The sequence below is a fragment of the Haliotis rufescens genome, unplaced genomic scaffold (genome assembly GCF_023055435.1).
Source record: "Haliotis rufescens isolate VD_foot unplaced genomic scaffold, xgHalRufe1.0.p SCAF_15, whole genome shotgun sequence".
Lineage (NCBI taxonomy): Eukaryota > Metazoa > Mollusca > Gastropoda > Lepetellida > Haliotidae > Haliotis > Haliotis rufescens.
Genome location: NW_025963835.1, coordinates 18,052,558 through 18,078,674, shown reverse-complemented (window position 1 = coordinate 18,078,674; position 26,117 = coordinate 18,052,558). Strand labels below are relative to the sequence as shown.

General features: G+C 39.7%; 1 protein-coding gene across 2 annotated transcripts in view; it reads right to left on the bottom strand.

Moving 5' to 3' along the window:
• Window positions 1-26,117, bottom strand: part of LOC124138660 (septin-2-like) — a 123,880-nt gene that overhangs the window by 80,325 nt on the left and 17,438 nt on the right. The window contains exon 1 of one of the 2 annotated variants that reach the window (XM_046505409.2): window positions 21,327-21,460. The exons of the other annotated variant lie outside the window; for it this stretch is intronic. The gene's annotated coding sequence lies outside the window, so the exon portion shown is untranslated. Of the gene's footprint in view, window positions 1-21,326; window positions 21,461-26,117 lie in introns of those variants that run through there. 2 annotated transcript variants of the gene reach the window in all.

Below are 26,117 nucleotides of genomic sequence, written 5' to 3'. Positions count from 1 at the left end.
GTCACGGTTAATATTATTGCACTTACGTAGGTGAGATGAAATGGGGTTTAAATAATGTCACGTTCAAGATTACTGCACTTACGTAGGTGAGATGAAATGGGGTTTAAATAATGTCACGTTCAAGATTATTGCACTTACGTAGGTGAGATGAAATGGGGTTTAAATAATGTCACGTTCAAGATTATTGCACTTTTATAGGTGAGGTGAAATGGGGTTGAAATAACCTCACGTTCAAGATTATTGCACTTAATGTCATGTTCAAGGTTATTGCACTTACGTAGGTGAGGTGAAATGGAGTTTAAAAACCTCACAGTCAAGATTATTGCACTTTTATAGGTGAGGTTAAACAGGGTTTAATATTGCTGCACTTATATAATGATGTGCATATGGATACTTGCATGGCTGCTTGTATAAGTCCAGACTTATGCTGGTTTTCTACGGAGATATCAGGCCGCAGTTTAACATAAGTGAGTGAGTGAGTGAGTGAGTGAGTGAGTGAGTGAGTGAGTGAGTGAGTGAGTGAGTGAGTGAGTATGGTTTTACGCCTCCTCAGCAATATTCAAGCAATATCATGGTGGGGGACACAATAAATGGGCTTTACACATTGTACCCACATTGGGAATCGAACCACGGTCTTCGGCATGATGAGCTAACACAGTAGCCACTAGGCTACCTGACTGCCCCTAGTTTTACAAGGATACCCCAGACACAGGTGAGTGAGTGAGTGAGTAAATGAGTGGGTGAGTGAGTGAGTGAGTGAGTGAGTGGGTGGGTGGGTGGGTGGGTGAGTGAGTGAGTGAGTGAGTGAGTGAGTGAGTGAGTGAGTGAGTGAGTGAGTGAGTGAGTGAGTGAGTGAGTGAGTGAGTGAGTGAGTGAGGTTTTACACTGCTTTTAGCAATATTCAAGCAATATCACGGTGGTATCATGGGATAACATTTATACTAAGTTATCTTATAATAATTAGATCTACATCAAGTGCTTTTATGAGTTATCATGGTGTAATATTTATACATCATTTCATATAATTATAGTTTAAGTAATAAATATCATTAGGTAAAATGCATATATAAAATATCAGTAGTTTCAGTTAAAGCTTTTTTTAGATGGTTGCTAGCCTAAGGTAATGGGAGAGCATCTTCTAGACATACTATTCAATAAGACAAGAGTTACGTCTACATAGTTTAATTGATTTAAAGCTTTTAGATAAATGCTAGCCTAAGGTATCAAGATCCCATCTCCCAGACAAAGGATATTTATTTAAGTATATCTGTCATCACCCACCGGGGTATATTAGAATAACATTATTTCAATTAAGACTCATTAAGGATTAGCCCCCATACAAGCTCGTCTATAGTGCATTAAGGATTAGCCCCCATACAAGCTCGTCTATAGGGCATTAAGGATTAGCCCCCACACAAGCTCATCTATAGTGACACCCTAATCTCTTTCAAAGCATCCAGTAAATATGTCAACAAGATTAGTGCCAGTCCAACAGGATAAACAGGATTTAGTATTCCCCTCTGTCTAGCCATCCATTTAGCTTAGGACACAACCAATCGTGTATCAACCAATCACATTCCTTTCTATTGTTTAAATTTTTGTTAAATACATACTGTAGGCAGGTTTTAGGCAGAGAAGGGGTTTGACCAACTTACCAAGCAGACCTCTCTCCCACAGCCCAGAGTGTTGTACCGACTCTCTGTGGCACCCTCAGTTATTATCTAAGTATATTGTTAATTGTTCTTGTAAATAAAATTGTGATTAGTCTCCTGTGACTCTGGCTCTTTGCTGACTAATTCCCCAAGAAAACCAGCACGTCATTTGGAAGGTATTGTTCACCCAGAACAGTTCCATGATAATTTGGCGGAGAATCATCGTTTTCGGAACCACAGAGTCCAGGAACTAACTACGACCAGCTACAAGAAACCCATTGGAGGACATGCCCAACCGTGATCATCTGATGGAATAACAAGCAAGCTGCATCTACCTCTGACCTCAACACTAGATTAAAGACAACCAACTCCTCCAAAGACACCAACAAAGGAAGAAAAAGTCTTCAAATATTGTAAGTAATACATTGTTGAATACTTGTCATCCTTTAATTTAGTACGGTACATACTAATAGGTGTCATGGCAAATATGGAGTCTGGAATGGAAAGTAACTTTGAAAGTGAAATTCCAACAGTGTCTTTAGTTACGCCCCTTGCCAACAGTGTAATTCAGGCAAAATTTGGCACAAAAACAACAAATTGTTTAGTAGATACAGGGGCATCCATTTCTTGTATTTCGTCTGCTTTTCTTAGCACAGCTTTTGAAAACCTTACTCTTGGAAACTCACCCTTTCCACAGGTTAAAGGTGTTGGCGGCGAATTGCATAAAGTGTTAGGTTCAGTTGTGTTAGATTTTGTCATTGAGGATCAGGAATTTTCTCAAAGATTCCACATTCTGCCTACACTTCCAGAGGCAGTGATACTAGGTGAAAACTTCCTTGATGACAATGATGCAGTCTTAGATTATAGCTGTCATTCCTTGATACTTAACAACAGCACCTCAGACAGGCAATATATCAATTTCATAGCCAATTCAGTACAAGAGATTAGTGGATTAGCAAAAACAATAGATCAGATTTACATCCCCCCTCAGAGTGAAATTCATTTCAAGGTTAGACTATCAGAGACCAAAGAGGACTCCCTCATCCTCATTGAACCCATTGCTTCCCTCACTGCTCATTCTGAAGTAGCAGGTGGTAGAACTCTTTCCAAAGTGAAAAGCAAAACTGCTACATTTAGGCTTATGAATCCCTCCCAAGAAGAAAAGGTTCTTGACAAGGGTACAGTTGTAGGCAAATTTAGTTACATTGAACAGGGCTCTGTTTATGAAATCGACTCTGACCAACCATTCATCAGTACCGTTCACACCACTGAGAAGAGAGCCAATGACACCAGGGATTATGTTAAAATTGCACAAGAATTAGGATTTGATTTGACCAATACACAACTGACTCCAGACCAACGACACAGACTACTTAGATTTTTGGGACAAAATAGAAACATGTTTTCAACGAGTCTTGCAGATTTAGGTAAGACTGACATGCACCAACATATCATTGACACTGGCAACCACCAACCCGTTAAGAGTAGACCATATCGTCAATCTCCTCATCTCCAAAAAGTCACTGAAGAACTTATAGATGATTTTCTAAAGTATGATTTGATCGAGGAATCTACTTCTATGTATTCAGCTCCAATTATCCTAGTCAAAAAACGTGATGGCTCATATAGATTTGTTTGTGACTACAGAAAGTTGAATTCTGTCACTTTACCAATGTCTTGGCCTCTTCCTGTTTTTGATGATGTTATTGATAACATCGCCAATGCACATGCTAAGATCTTCTCAACTTTAGACCTTGCTAATGGCTTCTTCCAAGTGCCATTACATGAAGATTCAAAGCATAAAACTGCTTTCGTCACCCATCAAGGCCTTTATCAATTCAAACGATTGCCCCAAGGTTTGACTAATTCTCCACTTTGTTTTCAACAGCTCATGAGCAAAGTGCTACGAAATTTGCTTTTTAAGGTTGCGCTGATATACATTGATGATTTGATAATTTACAGCAAAAACTTTGAAGAGCATCTCCAACATTTGGAGCAAGTATTTTACTATCTGAAACAGGCAAAATTAACACTAAAGCCATCCAAATGCAATTTTGCAACGGACAAAGTTTCTTTTCTGGGTCATGTTTTATCATGTGGAGGTGTTCAAGTTGATGACAAAAAGATTGAAGCAATTAGAACCTTTCCAGTGCCCAAGTCACAAAAGCAGATTCGCTCCTTCTTAGGTCTCACGAACTTCTACAGGAAGTATGTGAAAAATTACGCTCACATAGCGCTTCCACTGAATGCCTTGCTAAAGAAGCATTCGGAGGCAGAACTAGGAAAGAAACCAAAGTTCCAATGGTCACTTGAGTGTGATCAGGCATTCAACACACTCAAACATGCTATGAGTAATACACCTGTTCTGGCGTATCCAAATTTTGACAAAGAATTTCTTCTTGCAACTGATGCCAGTGATATGAGCATAGGTTTTGTTTTGAGTCAAAAAGACGAGAAAAATATTGAACATCCAATAGCTTTTGGTGGTAGAGCTCTTCATGGCAGCGAAAAGAACTGGAGCATTACAGAAAAGGAAGGCTTAGCTCTAGTTGAAGCCATTAGATCCTTTCGTCCATACCTTGCAAATTCCAAATTCACAGTCTACACTGATCATATAGCATTGAAGTGGCTGAAATCCATCAAGGATGCCACAGGTAGGTTAGGACGATGGTCTTTGGAACTTTCTACCTACACTTTTGACATTGTTCACCGCAGCGGCAAAGCCAATGGGAATGCTGATGCTCTGTCACGTAGGGAATATGAGGAAAATATTAACTGTAATGATCAGACAGAAGAAGATGCTGAGAAAACAGTCTTCTCAGTAACTTCAACTCAGCAAAGCAAATCAACTAGCAATACATTCTTGCCAAACACCCATTCATCCACACAGGTCACACAGACAACTCAGACTGAGGATATTTGCACACCTATTGTCAATCACTTAGAATCAGACACACAGACAACACATTGGTCAGCCACCTTTGAATATGAAGAGGATTATCAGTCAGTACCAGTTAATGTTGTCGCAGCATTACATGCTTCAAATGCTGATGTTACCCAAGACACATTGGTTGAAGTAAGTATAAAAGAACATCCAAATTTACGTCACCTACAAAGGATTTGTCCAGATTTCATCCAAATCTTTGACTACAAAGAGGATGAAGTCCTTCCACAAAATGAAAAGGATCGTCAAAAGATTCTTATTGAAGCCAATACTTTTGAAATTGATGAAGGCATCCTATACCGATTTGTTCCACAAAGACAGAAAGGCCACGCAGACAAGTTCATTAAACAGCTGGCAGTCCCAAGAACCCTCAGAAATCAAGTCCTGCAATCCTATCATGACTCAGAGTTTGGCGGTTGCCACCATGGGAAAGAAAGGATGCACAACACCATGAGACCTAAGTACTACTGGCCCAAAATGTACAGCGATATTGCTACTTATGTCCAGACATGTGAGGTATGTCAACAGACCAAGAGGCACTACCATGGCAAGAAGGCACCACTTCGTCCACTACCTGTAGAAGAGGTCTTCACCCGATGGCACATTGACATTCTCGGTCCCCTGCCAACAACACCAGATAAGTACAAGTACATTTTGGTCATCACAGATGCATCATCTAGATGGTGTGAAGCCTTTCCACTTCGGACCCAAGAAGCCAAAGAGGTAGCAGATGTTTTCGTCAGAGAAATAATTTGTCGTTATGGCGCTCCAAGGACCTTAATTTCAGACAGAGGTCAGAATTTCATGTCCAAACTTATCAAAGCAATTTGTGAACTTTTGGCAATTAAATTTACCCATACCAGCCCATACCATCCTCAAACAAACAGCTGTGTAGAAAGGCTCAACTCTTACATCAATCAATCACTAAGAGCCTATTGTAACAAGTCTCAAAATGATTGGCCCCGTTTTATTCCTGGCATCATGATGGCCTATCGGATGGCTCCAAATTCATCAACTCAAAAATCCCCATATGTTATGCTTTTCGGCCGGGAAATGAGAGCTCCACAAGATGTAGCATTAATTCCAAAAGAAAATTTAGGCCACAATAACAAAAGTTATCTTTCCAATTTGCTTGAGGAGCTTGAAATCACTAGAACAATCGCAGCTGAAAACACTGCTCGGGCTAAGGAGGTGTATTCAGAACAATATAATAGAAAGGCTAAAGAACCAGAATTCGCCCCAGGTCAAAGAGTTTGGCTTTACTGTCAAAAAGTTGAAAAAGGCCTTTCCAACAAATTAACCAAAAAGTGGTATGGTAGCTATTATATCATCCATACAGGTCCAAATTATACCTACAAACTGCGCCGATGTTCTGACGACAAAATACACAAACCACTGGTCCATGCCAACCGTCTGAAGCCATATTTTGATCCTGCTGATCGTCCACAGTATCCTCCAGAACCATACCTCAATAACCCCAGTAACATAGATTCAGGAGTCATGGATGACAACGAGGAACCAGTCAATGATACTCATCTCGACAGCAACAATTCCCCACCAACAAGTTCAACTTACCAGGCAACTGATCAATCACCTCCACAACAGAAAGGTAAGAAGGTCAATTCCAAAACAAAGGCAGGTACTTCCAGCAACAAGAGTCAGAAGCAAAAGACCCCAACAAAGAAGAAAAACCCTGCTTCAAGTACAACAGAAAAACCTACCAGTCCCACGGCAACCATGAAGGAAAATCATGCCACACCAGGTCCTAGTGCTCCAACCAAGGTAAATGAAAAGGTAAATAAAGGGAAAAGAGGAGTGAATAGTAAGCATCACCAGCCCAAATCCAGAAAACAACCCGACGACAGCCAGGTACAACCTCCAACATCAGGTAATCAAACCAAGGGCATCCCTCAGGTCTTCAATCCAGAGGACATCCATTCAATTGTTAGTTCCAAGAGAGCAAATGGCAAAATCTACTACAGAGTAAAATGGAAGGATCCAGAAAGAGGAAACACATGGGAATATGGCAGCAGCATTCCAGACTCCATTCGGAGAGAATTTCACCTCAAAAGAAGTATGTCAGGAAAACGACGAAAACGTCCACTGAAGAATCATAAGTTTTTCGACCAAAAGGAATCAGCACAAGACAATAAATCAGTCAATGTTCTGTCAGGTAATCCAATGTCAGGGAATGTCCAGCAAGAGAACACCAAACCATGCATAGAATTAGACGTCAAACCATATCCAATTTTTCCAAAACACCTTCGAAAAGTAGATCATGAAATAGAAAGAGTTATGGGCATTGAAATTATTCAAGGAGACTGCTATGTCAAGGTCTCATATGGAGATGATCATCATGATTACCAAACACGCTATTTTGAAAGTGTTCCTCTCCACCTCATACAGCGCTACCTTGATGATAGCTGGAAGGATCTTTCTAAGTGGCCCGTTAAAGTAGACAGTTGTCCATATGATCCGACTGAACTACCAATCTATAAATCCAAAAGGGTTATTTTTCCACATGGGGACTTGGGAAACATCGACAGGTTTTACTACCGTGCTACAAGCATACACTATAGACCCAGTTCACCATTTTATGATCAACTCCCCATATATGTCTGTGAATGCCAATTGAAAATATTCCTGTGCAAAATACAAAATCTCCTAAATAAACGGTGCAAATCACGAAACAGTTATTAGCTGTATCTTGTTATGTTTTCTTGTGTCCAGTCTTTTCACTATGGGTCGCCAGTTGAGAACAAATGGCATCAGCCTGATCATCTGAGTTATTTGTATCACAACAAATTTTGAGCATTGACCTGATCAACCAATCTCAAAAACCAAGCGAAACGAACCGAAACCGAAACCGTACCAAAACGAACCGAAACCGTAACAAAACGAATCAAACCGTACGGCAAATCAAACCGAATTGAAACGAACCGTATCACGAAAATGAAGTGAACCAAACCAAACCATACCGTGAATCGAAACGAAACGAACCTTATCGTGAATTAAATGAAATGAACCAAACCAAAGCAACCGATACTGCGAATCGTACCGAAGCAAATCAAACTATATAGCAAACCGAATGAAACCGAACTACATTGCATTGAACCGAATTGAACTGAACGAAAATCGAAACGAAGCAAAGCGAAACAAACCAAATTAAAATAAACCAAACCAAACTGACATGAACCAAAACAAAAAAAAGGCAAACCAAATAGTTACGAAAACTAACAAAGAATTCTAAAAAGGATATACACCTTTTGTATACCGTATTAGTGTAATAAACCAATGCACTTGTTATATGCACATGCACATAGATGCATATATAATGCGTCTAATGATTGTATCCAAAAATAGAAGGATATTACTATTTTTCATGATATACTTTTGTAATTTGCCGCCAATACATCTTCCTGGTCATGACACCGTTTAGTAATATTTATGTACCGATCTTTTACATCATAATTATCATATTTGTTTTATTTTCTAGTTATTACAGACAAACTGAGAAAGTATTTATATATGACATGCTAACTCTCTTTTCTTTGTTTCCATGTAAAACCTCCATGGACACAGCCTACTATCTTACAACCCCAATCCAGGATGTGGAACTCAAGGCCTCCTTCATCACCCATAAAACTACCAGTACAGACTGCCCAGACAAGCCAGCTCCACATCCAGAATCCCTGATGACAGCATTTTTATATTATGTTTCCTTATATCAAAGAGACTCTATAATAATTATTATTCACTACTACCAGTTTAACTTTATACATTGTCCATCTAAGCCTTAATTATTTTTATTTTTTTTACACGTTTGGGGTCCAAACTTTTTCAGACGGAGGGGAAGTTATCATGGGATAACATTTATACTAAGTTATCTTATAATAATTAGATCTACATCAAGTGCTTTTATGAGTTATCATGGTGTAATATTTATACATCATTTCATATAATTATAGTTTAAGTAATAAATATCATTAGGTAAAATGCATATATAAAATATCAGTAGTTTCAGTTAAAGCTTTTTTTAGATGGTTGCTAGCCTAAGGTAATGGGAGAGCATCTTCTAGACATACTATTCAATAAGACAAGAGTTACGTCTACATAGTTTAATTGATTTAAAGCTTTTAGATAAATGCTAGCCTAAGGTATCAAGATCCCATCTCCCAGACAAAGGATATTTATTTAAGTATATCTGTCATCACCCACCGGGGTATATTAGAATAACATTATTTCAATTAAGACTCATTAAGGATTAGCCCCCATACAAGCTCGTCTATAGTGCATTAAGGATTAGCCCCCATACAAGCTCGTCTATAGGGCATTAAGGATTAGCCCCCACACAAGCTCATCTATAGTGACACCCTAATCTCTTTCAAAGCATCCAGTAAATATGTCAACAAGATTAGTGCCAGTCCAACAGGATAAACAGGATTTAGTATTCCCCTCTGTCTAGCCATCCATTTAGCTTAGGACACAACCAATCGTGTATCAACCAATCACATTCCTTTCTATTGTTTAAATTTTTGTTAAATACATACTGTAGGCAGGTTTTAGGCAGAGAAGGGGTTTGACCAACTTACCAAGCAGACCTCTCTCCCACAGCCCAGAGTGTTGTACCGACTCTCTGTGGCACCCTCAGTTATTATCTAAGTATATTGTTAATTGTTCTTGTAAATAAAATTGTGATTAGTCTCCTGTGACTCTGGCTCTTTGCTGACTAATTCCCCAAGAAAACCAGCACGTCATTTGGAAGGTATTGTTCACCCAGAACAGTTCCATGATAGTGGGTTCACCATATGGAATAATAAAGTGTATATGAATATTTCTTGCAAAGACTATGTGGTTTATCAACATGTACATGCACTCAATGTATCATTCAGTATAGATACATTTCAGTTGCTACTGTACCAGCCAGTTAGGTAGGTTTATTTACAAGTCTCAAAAGGTAGTTCCAGTTCTTCAGGTTCATCAGAGGAATTCCAGCCTAGTTACAGACCACCAGGCCATGCGGAGGCACATTCAGAGCACTGTATCTCACAAGGCTTACACTATCATGCATTTCTTTTGCGTTACATGTGTTTTCTACAAGTTCTAACTGGTAGCCACTGTTTTCAGAAAGGGAAATCCATTGCGATTACCAGGGCGGATCTAGCATTTATAAAAGGGAGGTGTACAAAATATCAAAATCCTCTCTCAGTCAATTTTACAGCATACAACATACTACATTTGGTTTTCAAAAAGGGGGTAGGGGGTGTACAGACTCCCTGGACCCCTGGACCCCCGGACCCCCGGACCCCCTCTGGATCTGCCTATGATGTATACTGAACAAAACTGTTAGGGATCATGGATATTTTGGGGATATTTGTTTGAAACTGTTTGCTCAGTCTTCACTACCAAAAACAATCTCATTAAAATCAGATCTTAGTTCTCGCTACCGCTAAACAAAGATCTCAGGACATCCCATTACGGGTCACGTCAGACCGACCTTGCGCGAACTTTGACCGACCAATGGAATGACCAATCAGAAGGCAGCTTTCTCGTGCTTTACGGCATTAATTTCAAATTGGCAACTTCGCTTCAAAACATATTTTGAAAAATTCTCGATTACAAATTTGAAACCTCAACAAAAATTTTTTGGAATGGCTAATAGATGGTCTAGATTGTAAGGATTCAGTCTTTAAACCCATAACTATCGTTCGGAATACCCCATGTTAAAGTTTTCGAGATTGCATGATTAGAAATCACATTCCGACTGTCACTTTCATAATCTGGTAAGCGACGCTCTGATTGGTCGGATGAAAGGTCGTTCTGACATGACCCCTAATGGGATGTCTTTGTTGAGTGGTAGCAAGAACTAAGGTCTGATTTTAATGAGATTAAAACTGTGTGCTCAGTCTTCACTACCAAAAATATCCCCAAAATATTTATGATCCCTCACATATTTGTTCAGTATAGATAGCTGTGTTACTTAGGTCTTCAAGTCTTCAGGTATCGCATGATAGCCCAATGGTATAAGGAATGGATGCAAATTGTATGCCCTGTGACAGTCCTATGGCATAAGGACAAAAATTGTTCTTTATCATAGAAACTAGTTTAGTTGTAGCATGCACATTAGATTTTATTTATTTTCCTATTTTGATCAGAAATATTTGGACTGTCGTGTCACATTTTCTTTTCAAATCGCCATTTTTGTTTCTTGTTTCAAACAAGGATTTCCCATCTATAATATGAATAAGTCTTCACAATTACTTTGTAATTTATTTGTTTTGCATTGTGGTCCCCGTTGGACCCATTTTCATGCCAATGCCGGGGCGGTCAGGTAGCCTAGTGGTAAAGCATTCGCTCGTCACGCCGAAGACCCGGGTTTGATTCCCGACATGGGTACAATGTGTGAAGCCCATTTCTAGTGTCCCCCGCCATGATATTGCTGGAATATTGCTAAAAGCGGCGTAAAACCATACTCATTTACTCACTCACTCATGCCAATGCCCTATGTCACAAGACTCACAAATGGATACGAGGTAGCCTTATGGTTAAAGCGCTCACTCGTCACGCCAAAGACCAGAGATTGATGCCCATACAATGTGCGAAGTTCATTTCTGGTGTCCCCTGCTGTGTAAGGACATTGCTTAAAACAGTGTAAAAACCGACTCACTCACTCACTCATAAATGGACTGACCTAGGTAAATCCCAACACACAGTTACTATAAAAAAAGTAACATGTATATTTCAATCTATTCCGAAAAGGAATGTTACCATGGTTACCAACACAAAATTATTATAAAGGGAAATCTTACATGTCCATCCCTTCTCGCTAGTGAAATAAACATGTGGTGAAAGAATGATCATCTCTGTAAATCAACTCCCAATTGAAAACAGAAATGGCAGAAATGTACCCATTTTCAGAATATATCCTTTTCTGGAAACAGTCTGGTGTAATTGGACACTTTTACCGGTGTTGCAACATGGCTACCTCCCCTCAAGAGAACAGGAATGTAGTTTTAACAAAATAAAGCATTTTGAACGCACTGACTTGTTGAAGTTTCTCATTTGTAAAATAACTTGTAGGGTGCTGGCAAATAACAAACACATGTCTCTGAAATCTGAGGGCTAATTACAATGCTGTATGTCTTGACAAAGTCACCAAAGGCCCTTTCTGAAAGACAGACCTGAGAAAATAATTGAAATTTTCAAGTATTGGCAGACTCTTTTCCTGTTGATGCTCTCCAGATTATTTACTTAAAAACAAACATTGTCAAAACAGAAGGTTATCCAAAAAAGTGAGTCCATATCATACTTGTTAATATTTAAGAGTAATGAGAGTGTGTTTTTGAGCAAAATATTCCAGTTATATTGTGGTGCGCAAGACAAATAAATAGTTTTACACATTGTACTAACATGTAATTAATTCAAGCCAACAAAATGCTAACCATTTGGTTACAAGCCCTTGTGATGCAACCTCCCTTATGTTTGTTGGTTGGTTGGTTGGGTTGTTGTTTAATGCCACACTCAGCAATATTCCAGGTATATGACGGCGGTCTGTAAATAATCGAGTCTGGACCAGACAATCCAGTGATTGACATCATGAGCATCGATCCACGCAATTGGGATATAATGACATGCATCAACCAAGTCCTGAACCTGACCACCTGATCCCATTAGTCGCCTCGTACGTCAAGAATAGTCGCTTTTTATGGCAAGCATGAGTTGCTGAAGACCTGTTCTATCCCGGATCTTCAGGGGTCACCTCCCTTATATATGTCCCCAGCACCATATGCTTGTTATGTGAGGTGATTGGTGATTGTGTGGTCACAATGGCTGCTAGTTATGGTCAGCTGTGTTCTGACCGACCTGATAGGTGCATCAACCAATTGTTTTCTTGAAAAGCCAATGGTTTGCCTACGACAGGTTGATCTAGTAGTAGAGCGTCCAGCCAGAAAGCAGAAGGTCCGGGTTTTATGCCTGGCCGCGTCATACCAAAAGACAATAAAAGATGGTACTTGTTGTTACCCTGCCTGGCCCTCGGCATTAAGGAGATGAAACAAGGACTGGTTGGTTTGGAGTCAGTATACTGGTCTGACTTGGATATCTATGTTAACTGCGACATGGTATCTCAGTGGGCTAGCACTACAAAATCGGCATCAGTTCAGACTAGTACAAGCAGCCACCAACCCCTACACACGCATGCAATGTAATGCAAAAGTGCAATGCGACGTTACACCCCGTTTTACCTTACGACCTTCTGTCAATTCAACTGAAGGACTATCAACGTGTTAATTTTTATTTATGACAACTGAATTCAAAGTTACCTGACCTTCAAAAAAACCCAAATGACGTGGGTTATAGATGGTCACTGGTAAAGATTCCAGTTGCATTGGTATGGTGTAGATAGACCAGGGATTAGATTCAGGCAGATCCTGGCATGGCACAGTAAATTGTGGTTTATTATACTCTGGAGCATTCACGTTAATGCCCTGTCCAGAATAACAATCATAATCAGGGTGTGTGAGTGAGTTGGGTTTAACGATGCTTTTAACAGTATTCCAGTTATATCACGGCGTGTCAGCATAATGTGGGGGGAAAGCCCGAAGTGATGAAAGTCTCAGATTTTTACCACTTTGGTGAAACCCACAAGCACGGGTATGGTGCTGACAGACCTAGAAACATAATCAGTGCGAACTGGGAATTGAACCCACGTTGAAAGGATTCTGGCATGCCCAAGGGATTCATTTTGTCACAGTAGCGGCACCTCAGACGACTGGGCCACCCGTTTCCCCTCATACACAGTCATGGAGTCACCTTTTTAGTCACAGGTTATTGACTGAGACCCTCCAGAAATCAGAAGCACTAAAATATTAATTCTTATCCCAAAATTCTTCCTTCGTTTGAGATTTACTCCAATAATTTCAAATTATGTGATGCTGTAATACATTTAAAATTGTTATTGTTTATTTCACCCTTAGCCTCCTGTCAACGCTAGTAGCATGTTTCTTTCCCATGAAACTGACACCAGGCAGCAATGCCTTTGTACATAGCATTACTCCATCAGCTGTTCACAAAAACAAGACATTGTTGAAGAATGTCAAGACACTCTTCTAAGTGTTACACAATAATTAATCCTTTCCCAACACGTGCAAAAAACATCCTGGAATCCCCATCTGTGATCTTTCCACTTTGGTTGGAGCAAAACGGAAATGCTTGATAAAAAACCCATTCATAGATAAGATAGCGATTTTAATGAATGTTAAGATTGGGACGTGTTTAGAAGCTCTGTCACTTGCAATTTGTACTTGACTTCAGCACATTCTATTATGCATGAAATATACATGTTTCCCCCGACAGCTAGTTCTGTGTATGACTGTGGAATTTATATATGTATACATTTTTACTCAAAGCCTAGGTAAGTCTAGATCAAACAAAACCAAGGCTAATTTCCATGATAAAACAACAGAAGAGGAAAGGTTCTTTTAAAAAAATTACCATTATTTTAAAGAAATGTTTTCATTAACTAAGTCTAGTCTAGACAACAGCATGATCTGTGTAGATGACTTTAAAGACATAAATCATATCATCAAATTATTTGTATAAATTCTTCACTTTATCGGTTGTGTCTGAGTGAAATGGTTTCCTTGGATATAATGTTACAGTGTCAAGGATAAAAATGAGATAAGTCTGGGCACATATTTTGTTTATTAATAGAACAGTCTGCTTTAAATTTTACAAAAGTTTACAAATTTAAACAGCATTTTCTGTATTGAAAAAAAATATGGTCTTTGTGAACATCTTTCTGTTTGTATATTTTTATTAATCTAAACCTGAGGAGTTTTTAAAAAAATTGATCATGAGTCAATCCTGACATCACTTTTTTTTCTCATTTTTTGTAATTTGTATTTCGGGAGTTTGGTTAAGATAATTAAAGTTGAATTGGCATCACTTTTTTTCTTCTTTTTTTTAGGTAAGTTAAATTTCAGGTGTTTGTTTAAGGAAATTGTATACTTGAATCAGTCCTGACATCAATTTAATCTTTTTTATTGTCCGACTGAAACTTCTCAGTTTGACATAATTAAGACGATAAAAATTTATCAGCTATTCAAGCTATATGACGGTGGTCTGTAAATAATCGAGTCTGGACCAGACACTCCAGTGATTGACATCATGAGCATGGGGATCGGGATCGATGACATGCTTCAACCAAGTCAGCAAGTCTGACCACCCGATCCCGTTAGTCACCTCTTACAACAAGCATAGTCGCCTTTTACGGTAAGCATGGGTTGCTGAAGACCTATTCTACCACAGATCTTCACGGGTCAGATTTGGTAAGAAAATTGCATCAACCAGGCGAATGGTACAATTTACCTCTGTACTGTATGCAAAATGTACACTCAAAGAGGGAAATAAGACATTGACCAGTCAATAAGCATTTGAGATGAAATTATATACACAGAGATAAAAATTAAATGGACCCAAGGGAAGTGTGAGTGAGTGAGTAAGTGAGTGAGTGAGTGAGTGAGTGAGTGAGTGAGTGAGTGAGTGAGTGAGTGAGTGAGTGAGTGAGTGAGTGAGTGAGTATGGTTTTACGCCACTGTTAGCAATATTCCAGCAATATCAGGACGAGGGAGACCAGAAATGGGCTTCATGCATTGGACCAATGTAGGGAATCGAGCAGATGCATTAACCACCAGGTTACCCCACGGGGGGTAAAGAGACAAGCAAACTGAGAATACAGGAAGAGAAAAATACTATGCAACTCTATGTGACACAGTATTTTGGTTGTTTTGAAATTATGTTAATTGTGCAAAGGTCAAAATTCATTTCATTTGGTGCTTTTTTCAGTCCCGAAACGAAACCAGATTGTCCAATTTAATTGTTTCTCTCTGTGATGGTTGGGGACATGCATGAGTTTTGGTGCTTTTTTCTGTCCCGAAACGAAACCAGATTGTCCATTTTAATTGTTTCTCTCTGTGATGGTTGGGGACATGCATGAGTTTACCAATTAGGTGTTGTGGCTATACAGCGAAGAAAACCAAAACCAAAACAAGGGATGAAAAAATGGCGGTTTAAGAAGGGAGGGAGAAGGAGAGACACAGATTTGCCAAATTGGCGCCAAGGGGGACGGACAGAAAAAATTGGCTTCATAATTGCTGACTGGAATGTGGGGACCAAACCCAGATCTTTGTCAAGACAAGTGGACACTTTTAGAATTATTGAGTCAAAACGTGTCAACAGTAAACAGAAAAGTTAGAAAAAAAGACTGAAAAATAGAAAGACTCAAATTAATTGAGGGGCCAAAGAGAAGGTGAAATGGGATTGTTCAAGATTATTGCACTTTTATAGCAATATGTGCGTGCGTGTGCGTGCGTGCGTGCGCACGTGCGTGGCTGCTTGTACTAGTCTAAATTCTTTTGTGCTAGCCCACTGAGAAACCATACCACAGTTTAACATGGATACGTCGAGGAGGTGCATGCACGTGTGTGTGTATGGTTCTGCTTGTACTAGTCCAGACTGATGCTGATTTATAGTGCTAGCTCACTGAGATACCATGCCGCAGTTTAACATGAATACCCCACTCAGACACAGTATACTGACTCCGAGCCAACCAGTTCTTGTTTTAACCCTTTAATCCCGAGCATGTACAGGGTAACAACAAGTACCATCTCTTCTTTTGGTTAGATGCAGCCGAGGATCAAACCACCGTCCATCTGCTCTCCCGGCACATCCTCCATCCACTTGACCATGGAGGCGGTCAGACAAAAAGAAAATGACATCAAGCATATCTGACCACAAGTTCAAACTCAGAAAAAAACCAATTATAGTTCTGTCAATAAATCTCTTGTTTTTCAGTATTTTATGATAATTGCCGATTTAATTATTACTAAAATTACCATGACTATTACTAATAATATTTCATTTGCCAACAAAAGTATAATCAATAAAATGGAAATAAATGCACCGGTTTGCCTCTGAAATGTACGACAGCATACATGTCACAGGACCTGATTCCGATGTACATACCTGCCAATCAAATTCTATCCGACATTACAATCTTCCCCCATATGCCATGTAATTTAATAGATTTGCCACTGCAGCTTAAGAAATGGAAACTGGTGACTATGATAGGCTCGCCTTGGGAATATTTACACTTATTTACATCGCAGGTTCAAGTGAAACAAAATTATACGACAGACAAGAGTATGAGATCACGACATCGGTGGTGCCAAGTATCTCCATATCATGGTAATCTGTTTCCATGGTAAATAGGTACAGACATATATCTCTTTCTTCTCATTTTGACACACTGATGCTACGGATCTGCTCATGTGGAAAACACTCGAGACAAAGTGTCTCGGATATCATTCTTGACATTAAATTATCAAGAATTGTGAGGTGTCGAAGTGCAGTAATAACAATGAACATTGTTTCCACATTCATATGAAATGAGTTTGGTGTTTAAACATATTTAAAACATTTTAAAGTTAAATTGTTACATTTAATAATTTAATAGAAAATTTGTTAAAAAGGTATTAATCAAACATATTTTTCCAGCTTAAGGTTCAAAGAAATATGTTAACAGTTTGCTCATGATTCTTTTTTCATGCTTACTTTCTACAGATGTACAGGAGATTTTCCTTCCCACAGTCCTCATTGTCTGAGGCCCTTTCCACAGTCCCAACTTGTCAAGACCCTTTCCACTGTCTCCATTGTCTGAGACCCTTTCCACAGTCCTCATTGTCTGAGACCCTTTCCACAGCCCCCATTGTCTGAGACCCTTTCCACAGACCCCATTGTCTGAGACCCTTTCCACAGATCCAATTGTCTGAGACCCTTTCAACAGCCCCCATTGTCTGAGACCCTTTCCACTGTCTCCATTGTCTGAGACCCTTTCCACAGACCCCATTGTCTAAGACCCTTTCCACAGCCCCCATTGTCTAAGACCCTTTCCACAGACCCCATTGTCTGAGACCCTTTCCACTGTCTCCATTGTCAAGACCCTTTCCACAGCCCCCATTGTCTAAGACCCTTTCCACAGCCCCCATTGTCTGAGACCCTTTCCACTGTCTCCATTGTCTGAGACCCTTTCCACAGACCCCATTGTCTAAGACCCTTTCCACTGTCTCCATTGTCTGAGACCCTTTCCACAGCCCCAATTGTCTGAGACCCTTTCCACAGTCCCAACTTGTCTGAGACCCTTTCCACAGCCCAAACTTGACAAGACCCTTTCCACAGCCCCAGTTGTCTGAGACCCTTGCCACAGTTCCAATTTGTCAAGACCCTTGCCACAGCCCCAACTTGTCAAGACCCTTTCCACAGCCCCCATAGTTTGAGACACTTTTCACAGCCCCATCTTGTCAAGACCCTTGCCACAGCCCCAACTTGCCAAGACCCTTGCCACAGTCCCAACGTGTCAAGACCCTTGCCACAGCCCCAACTTGTCAAGACCCTTGCCACAGTCCCAACTTGCCAAGACCCTTGCCACAGCCCCAACTTGTCAAGACCCTTGCCACAGCCCCATCTTGTCAAGACCCTTGCCACAGCCCCAACTTGTCAAGACCCAGTCCTTCTCCATGTTCCCTATCCCAGTCTCAGGCCCTCCATCATTCCACTCACTTTATTTCCTCTATATTGGTTTCAAAAGACCTGATCTTTCCGAGTGAAAAACAAGCCTGGTATTTGTATTTGACGAAGCCTCCAGATACACCGACACAAAGGCATTTCTTTCCACAACGTGTGGAACCCATAGAGCTCTAAACAAAACTTCACATGCAACATAAAATACCCCGCAGCTATCGCAAATTGCACATTGACTGAGGCTTGATAGCGACATAAAAGATGATTGTCAAATCACACAGCAAATACCTTCATGTACAAATTAACAGATAAATAAGGATTTCTATACGACACACAATATGTCTCTTTTAGCCATTTCATCCAGATGCATATAGATTACATTATTTGATTACATGGTTGTTAGAAGTGAGTCTTTGGCCATATAATCCTCAGAGAAGGGCAGTAATGGTTTGGAGCTTGAACATCTTGAACATCTTCGCCACAACTTTCATTCAAGGATCTGAGGGCTAAGGCAGAGTAACTTACCCTAACACAACTACCGTATTCGACGTAATAAGCGCCCAGGGCGCTCTCAAAATTAGAAATAGGGGGCTCTTATTAGAATATTACTTTGGTGGGAAAAAGAGAGTTGAAAGATAAATTTCGTAGTTTATGCTGACACACTGAAATGTTTATATGCGACAGATACATTTTTCCAGAATATAATTGCACATAATTAAGGGTGCATATAACACACGAGTGCGTATTATACGCGAATAAATAAGTCTTGTGTACATTGATCAATCGGAAGGAGTGCTAATTGGGATTGTTCACTAGCCAATATCTTAGCAAATATCGCCTCGGGCGCTTATTAGAGCGGGGCGCTTATTACATCGAATGCGGTAACCCTAATGTTCAAAGAGGCACCCTAGATCAGTGAAGCAATACTGAATCATTTTTCTAGTGATGTTTCTAGTTTTTATGATACTGGGTGGAGAACAGAATCTATAAGAACACCATGAACATTATATCTAGAAATGTCACTACATGGATGAGATACTGCTGATGCGACAATAAATTTTAACTCACCATTTTTTTTAGTACATTGTCATACAATTTTTACCCAGCCAGTAAACAGAACTGCAGTCTCCATCTTATAATTAACTGCCAGTGTGTAGAGGAACAGCACATTTAATACTTTTAACTGTTGGTGTAGATGTACTTGTTTGTTGTTTGTTGTTTAATGCTGCAATCAGCAAGACTCTAGCAATATTACGGCGGTCTGTAGATAATCAATTCTGGACCAGACAATCCAGTGATTGACATCATGAGCATCACATCTAATAATCAACTGCTGGTGTGCAGTTTTGCATTCCAATTCCAGTCAACAGTTTGGCCATTACATTGTAAAGCAGTAAACTACGTTCATAATGAACACGATTATAACAAAATGGCCGATATAACCAACTGGTTTTTTTTCCCGACAACTGGCTGTCTATATAATGTATCATCTTCCTGAGGCAAGAGAGTTAACTGACTTTAAAAGTCCAGTTTCCACCCTTGCCGAACTAGGCTGGAATTCCCTGGGCTCGATCGTAGCGCCACCAGTGGCTATTACGAGTTATGTCCCTTCAGAGCCTCTCCTTTAGACCAATCAGATTCCACCTCTCGTATCACTTGCATTTACTTCAAACAAAACAATGGCGCCCAGTCAAGATGATCTGATCGATAATCAAGGTCTATATTGTGATAAAACGAGTCTTACATCGCGAAATGCATCAAATCACATGAGCACCTTGATTAAAAACATGACAAGATTTGGAAAATATGGGTTAACAAGTTGGCGGTGCACATGCTTTGCAAATCCTGCAATCTACCAAAATCTGCACGACAGTTTATGAACCGGATTTTGATTTTGTTGCGTGATTGTGATTGGACTATGCATAGACTCATTAGTCCAGACAAAATTTATCTCCATAATACCAGCCTAGTTCGGCAAGGGTGGAAACTGGACTTTTATAGTCAGTTAACTCTCTTGCCGCAGGAAGATGATAATGTATATATGATTATAACAAACAAAGGTTATAACAAACTAAAATTTGTGGTCCCTTGGGTTTGTTATAACCGTAGTTTACTGTATTGCTTCTCGTTATGACAATTAAGCATAAAAAACAACAGCAGCAACTTGAAAATTACAATGGCAATGTCAGCTATGAACACTGACGACAAAGAACATTGTTTGCTTATCAGAAGTCAATAACATATACAATATCAACATTTTATGCTACGTACATTGGTTACACATTTCATTAAGATCTGAGTTGTCCTTCGCAATCCCTTTTCAGCCAGATCAGAGAATATATACATAGCTGTACAAAACAAAAATAAAAACATTACTGATCCATTTAGGGGGCTCGTGGGATACACGGGTCAATACTTTTTCTTAAATTGTTTAGGACAGCTACGTATTACCATCTCTTCTTTTGGTATGATGCAGCCGAGGATCAATTCATCTATTATAGCTGTGAATTACATATATTGTTACATGTAAAGATTGTGGAGTTTATGAAGAACGATAAACTTTGAACTTTCAAATGAAAACTTATCATCGGAAGTAGTAATATGCATAACATTTTTTTAATAATGACAACATTGGTGTATAATAATAACTTTATTGATAATTTATAACAATAATGGCTCTGGTCGTGGCAACTTCCAAACTTTCAGGAAGTTGTATTCTATCACGATCTGAAAAATACTATCATGAAAGTGTATCCCGTGGATAAGCCGACCCCTTTCTACAGAATCTTTTTTCTGGTCCTCATAATTCGGCTTACACGCGGTCATATACGGTACATGGGTCAATACTTTTACTTAAATTGTTTGGGACACCTACATATTCCTGTGGACAAGATCCAGCTGTTGGAGTAAAACCACCAACTCAGTGTTCTTCTTGAAACTAAAAAAACTGTCTCTTCTCAGTCATAGCTTAACAGGTACGTTTTTCTGGCAAAAAAAATGAATACACACACACATGAAAAAAGTTTACCCTCTGACAAAAAGTCCCCAAAATGACTCATGTGAAAAAATCCAGCTGGAGCCTGTCACAAAGTCCCTTCAAGAATCCACAATCTACAAAAACATACAAAGTTATAAAACAAAAATTCACTCACATTAATCCCACTTGATCAGTTGTTCCTGGTAGTCGGTATCCACACCGGTACCTTGGACACCACTCACAGACTGATTCCCAGCTCACAGACCCACGCCCACGCACATCTATCTTGGACAAGTTCCTGAGACTTATCCTGAGATTTATCCTGAGACTGGAGCTTCAATGGTTGCTAGCCAGCTGTGAGGGGGAAAACTGATGCCAGCCAGGGAGGGTGAAGCACCCCCCTAACTGACCCCCCAATCTCTCCAGCTTCCTCTCCCCAGATGGCTGCAACAGCTAACACTGCGCTCGGTCATGGAGTAATGTTATTACGCTCTTCTGTGTTGAAAATGTCATATATTTCCCTGCTTAACATTTAACTTTTAGCTTAATGGATCTTGGCAATACATCCAGATCTATTTAACTTGTATCTCCCATTTTTCAAGGTGTAGTTTACCAGAAAATTAAACATGTCTTTCCAAATGACAGCAGCAGATCAGGTGAAGATGGGTTTTTTAACCTTGTTTTTTTCAATGTAAACTTTTGAAAGTTTGTGTATAGTATCTGTAGACCTTTGAATTCCAGGATGTTTTTCACATGTTTCTTGTATCAGTTCTTTGATTGTGTTGAAATTGGAATAAACAATGAGTGGGTGAGTTAGTATGGTTTTTATGGTTTTATTTATTTATCACAGCGAGGGACACCAGAAATGAGCTTCACACATTGTACCCATGTCGGGAATCGAACCCAGGTCTTCAGCGTGAAGGGCGAACGCTTTAACCACTAGTCTACCCAACTACCTCTTGAAACATACAAAATTTGGCTGAATAACTTCCGGTAAATTTAACCCAAAAGGTTTTTGCCTACCTGTGTGGGAAGTGTTCGTTAAACAAGGTTGGCTGTTTTTTAGCCATATTGTTATATAAACAAGTAACATTTTAATATTACACTCAACTCTTTCAACAAAGGACAAATAAACAACCAGAAACACATTGTGTTATATAAAACTAGTGTAAGAAACAATAAATACATTTAACGATGGAATCATGAAATAAAGTAAATATTGGGCCCCATCACCAGCAGGCCAAGTTCGGCCAGCAGGGGTTCATGGGGACGTTGAGTACCCCTGCTACCTCTGCATGCACAGGATGTCTTGTCCAAATTTATGCATATTCATCGCACAAACACCACCTGTGGCCAGAGGGTGGTTTGAATATGAATATGCATGAATTTTGATAAAAGGTCCTGTGCTGCATAATACCCCAGCAGTATTATATCATACTATGATTATTAACACTGTAGCATGTAGTTAACATCAAGCAAACATATACCAATTGCAATGTGAACTTACATACAAAATAATTATGCACCCCTTGAAAGAATGGGGGCGGTCGGGTAGCCTGGTGGTTAAAGCGTTCGCTCGTCACACCGAAGACCCGGGTTCCATTCCTGACATGGGTACAATGTGTGAAGCCCATTTCTGGTGTCCACCGCCATGATATTGCTGGAATATTGCTAAAAGCAGCGTAAAACCATACTCACTCACTCACTCACTTGAAAGAATGTGCAAAAATTATACAGTGACCCCTCTCTACCTTGCTACCTTTAGGGTCCAAATAATTGATGAGTGTTGTAGACAATCAGCAGTTTAACCGAGTCAGGGGGTAGATGACAGACGCTAGAGCACATGCTCTGCCTTCTCGATATGATCTATGCCACATGTTTTAGAATTTGAAAAAAAAATTAGAATAGCAGTTGTTTATGATTCATAGTGTAAAAAAAGTTTTATCGAGTGTGATGCACATCACATCCCTTCAGCGAATTCAGGTAATCAAACAGGTTTAACAAACTTGGTCAATAAAAATATAAAATGTGATATAAAACATCACTAGACGATGATTTACCATTTTAATTGTATTTCCTGCTCTCCAAGGCATTGTTTTAAATGCAGTGATTAAGTCGGAAATAGCAATCGGTTGTACACACGTTTTCTCCCAATCTATTGGTGATTCAGTTAAAACATACTCAATGAAAACACATTGACTCAGTGTAAAACTTGAGTTTATTAAAAACATAAGTTAATTTTGGGAGCCAGACATTTCTGCTCGCTTTAACCATGTTAGCGCTATAGTGAGGGCTGCAATAGCATAGGAGACACTGTATATGAAATCTTCTCTTTAAGGAATGAAAATGTTGCCTATAGATTAATTTATTTGAAACTACAGGTTCTACTACACCAAATCAGAACCAGTTTGGACAGTGCGGTTTTCGTAGGGAGCCTTCAGTGTAGATCGAGAGATATCTGCAGGCTGTGATTGGAGCATATTCTGTAAGATTTTTATGTCTTTCAAATGTACATCCATCCAGTTATTAAAACTGACCATGTTTTTCTATATTTAGTACTGTCTTTTTCAACATGATGACTTATGCTGAATGTGACCACAGCTATTTTCAAGTAGGTGACATTTGGTGCGAAACTGGGGGTGGTGTGTTTAGCTTCCGTTACTCGGAAAAGGAGCTGACTAAGCTAGTCATTTTTATTTTTTTTATTGCTGCTCTAAGGCCAAACTGTGCACACACATACAGGTAATAGCTGTTGAATGCTTAGTTATTTAAAAAAAAATCATAACGTTACTATAGAAGTCTATGGGAAAACATTTGGTTGTGTGTAACCTAGAGCACTCTTAACAATCCTCTTTTGTCCTGTATGTGTGTTTGTGTGTACATATATATGTAGATATACAACTATACAATACGATATTAATGTGGAAAAATTTATTACCGTATTCAACATAATAAGCGCCCAGGGAGCTCTCAAAATTAGAAATAGGGGGCTCTTATTAGAATATTATTTTGGTGAAAAAAAACATAGTTGAAAGATAAGTATCGTGGTTTATGCTGACAGCCTGAAATGTTTATGTACGACAGATATACTTTTCAAGAATTTAATTGCACATAATTAAGGGTGCATTTAACACACGAGTGCGTTTTTTACACGAATAAATAAGTCTTGTGTACATTGATCAATTGGTAGGGGTGCTAATTGGGATTATTCACTTGCCAATATATTAGCAAATATCACCGTGGGCGCTTATTAGAGCGGGGCGCTTATTATGTCGAATACGGTATGCTCGTACGAAGCTTGTAACCTGCCCACGAGGGCGTTTTGTCCTAAACATTTCTATTCTATTCTACACCCTGAGACTCAGGCTGGTGTGAATGAACAAGCAGCACGACATGTGCGTGAATTACTTCTACACCAAACTGTTGTGGCCTGTCTCACGCTGGGAGCACATCAGGCTATGTTCTCTACCAAATGTTCCTGGTCTGGCTTCATCAGCTGCAAATTAACTTAACAAACTCAAGACTCTCAAACCAGCGCCAGTGATCAATTCATCCAAATGAAATTTGAAACATTTTGTATCATCATCGTCGTCGTCGTCGCCGCCGTCATCATCATCATCATCGACGTCGTCGTCGTCATCATCATCATCATCATCATCATCATCATCATCACCTCCATCATTATCCCCAGATAACCACCATCAACATCACGTCATCACATTATCACTATCATCACCACCACCATCACATTATCATAAACATTACCTTGTCATCACTAAAATCTCATGGACCGCCTCCATGGTCTAGTGGTAGAGGGTCCGCCCGAGGAGCGCAAGGTCCTGGGTTCAATCCCCGGCCGCGTCATACCAAAAGATGTTAAAAGATGGTACTTGTTGTTATCCTGTCTGGTTGCGGCATTAAGGGGCTAAAACAAGGACTGGTTGGCTTTGAGTCAGTTTACTGTGTCTGAGTGAGGTATTCATGTTAGGCTGTGGCATGGTATCTCAGTGGCCTAGCACTATAAATCGGCATCAGCCCGGACTCGTACAAGCAGACACAAACACACACACGTGCATGCACTTCTTGGATGATTTCACCTCACCTCACCTCACCTCACCTCACCTAATATCACCTGACATTCATTCTATGTGTGTGTGTGTGTGTGTGTGTGTGTGTGTTTTGTGACAATAGGTGTTACGGTGAATAGGTGTAGTGTTATGGGAGTAGCAATGTTATGTTTATGCTATGGGTGTGCTGTGGGTCTAGTTGTGTTGTGGATGTCAGCAGCATTGTTGTGGTTGTGTTAAGGTTGTGTTGAGTCATGGGAGTGGCTGATGTTAGGCAGTGGTTGTGTTTCTGTGGTAGTGACTGTGGGTGTGGATAGCAGACTGGCTGGGGGAAACAGAGGCTCAAGGATGAAGAACACCTCCAACCCCCAGTCCCCACCCCAGTCTCCCTTGTTTTGTGAAAGTTGCTGCAGGGCTCTTGCTAGCCTTGCTCAAAGGCTGTACTGAATGATAAATCCATGGGTGTAAAGTAATTCTACCCTTATAATAGGCAAGTCTAGATAAGCGGACAGTAAGGATGCCAGTCTCATATAGTGACAACTTGTTCTTTATTTATATAATCTAAAAATTATGATTTAAACTAATAATATTTTCCTTGGAGACGTTGTGCAAGTCTAGGCTCTGGGCTTCCTGTGTGAGCCTCCTCCTGGCGTGGCCATTACATCATCTGTAATCGCGCTGCGCACACCTTGCAGGAGATGAGCCAAGATATCCTTGTTAAATGATCACCACGGCACATGGAGGTTAGTTAATCAGAACCCCAGACTGTTTGATAACAAGCTCTGATTACAGGTGATAAATCAGGAAGGATATTGTTTTCAATGGCTGACATTTCTTAAACATACCATATGTATATATATTATCTCACCACCACCATAATCATCATCATCAGCAGCAGC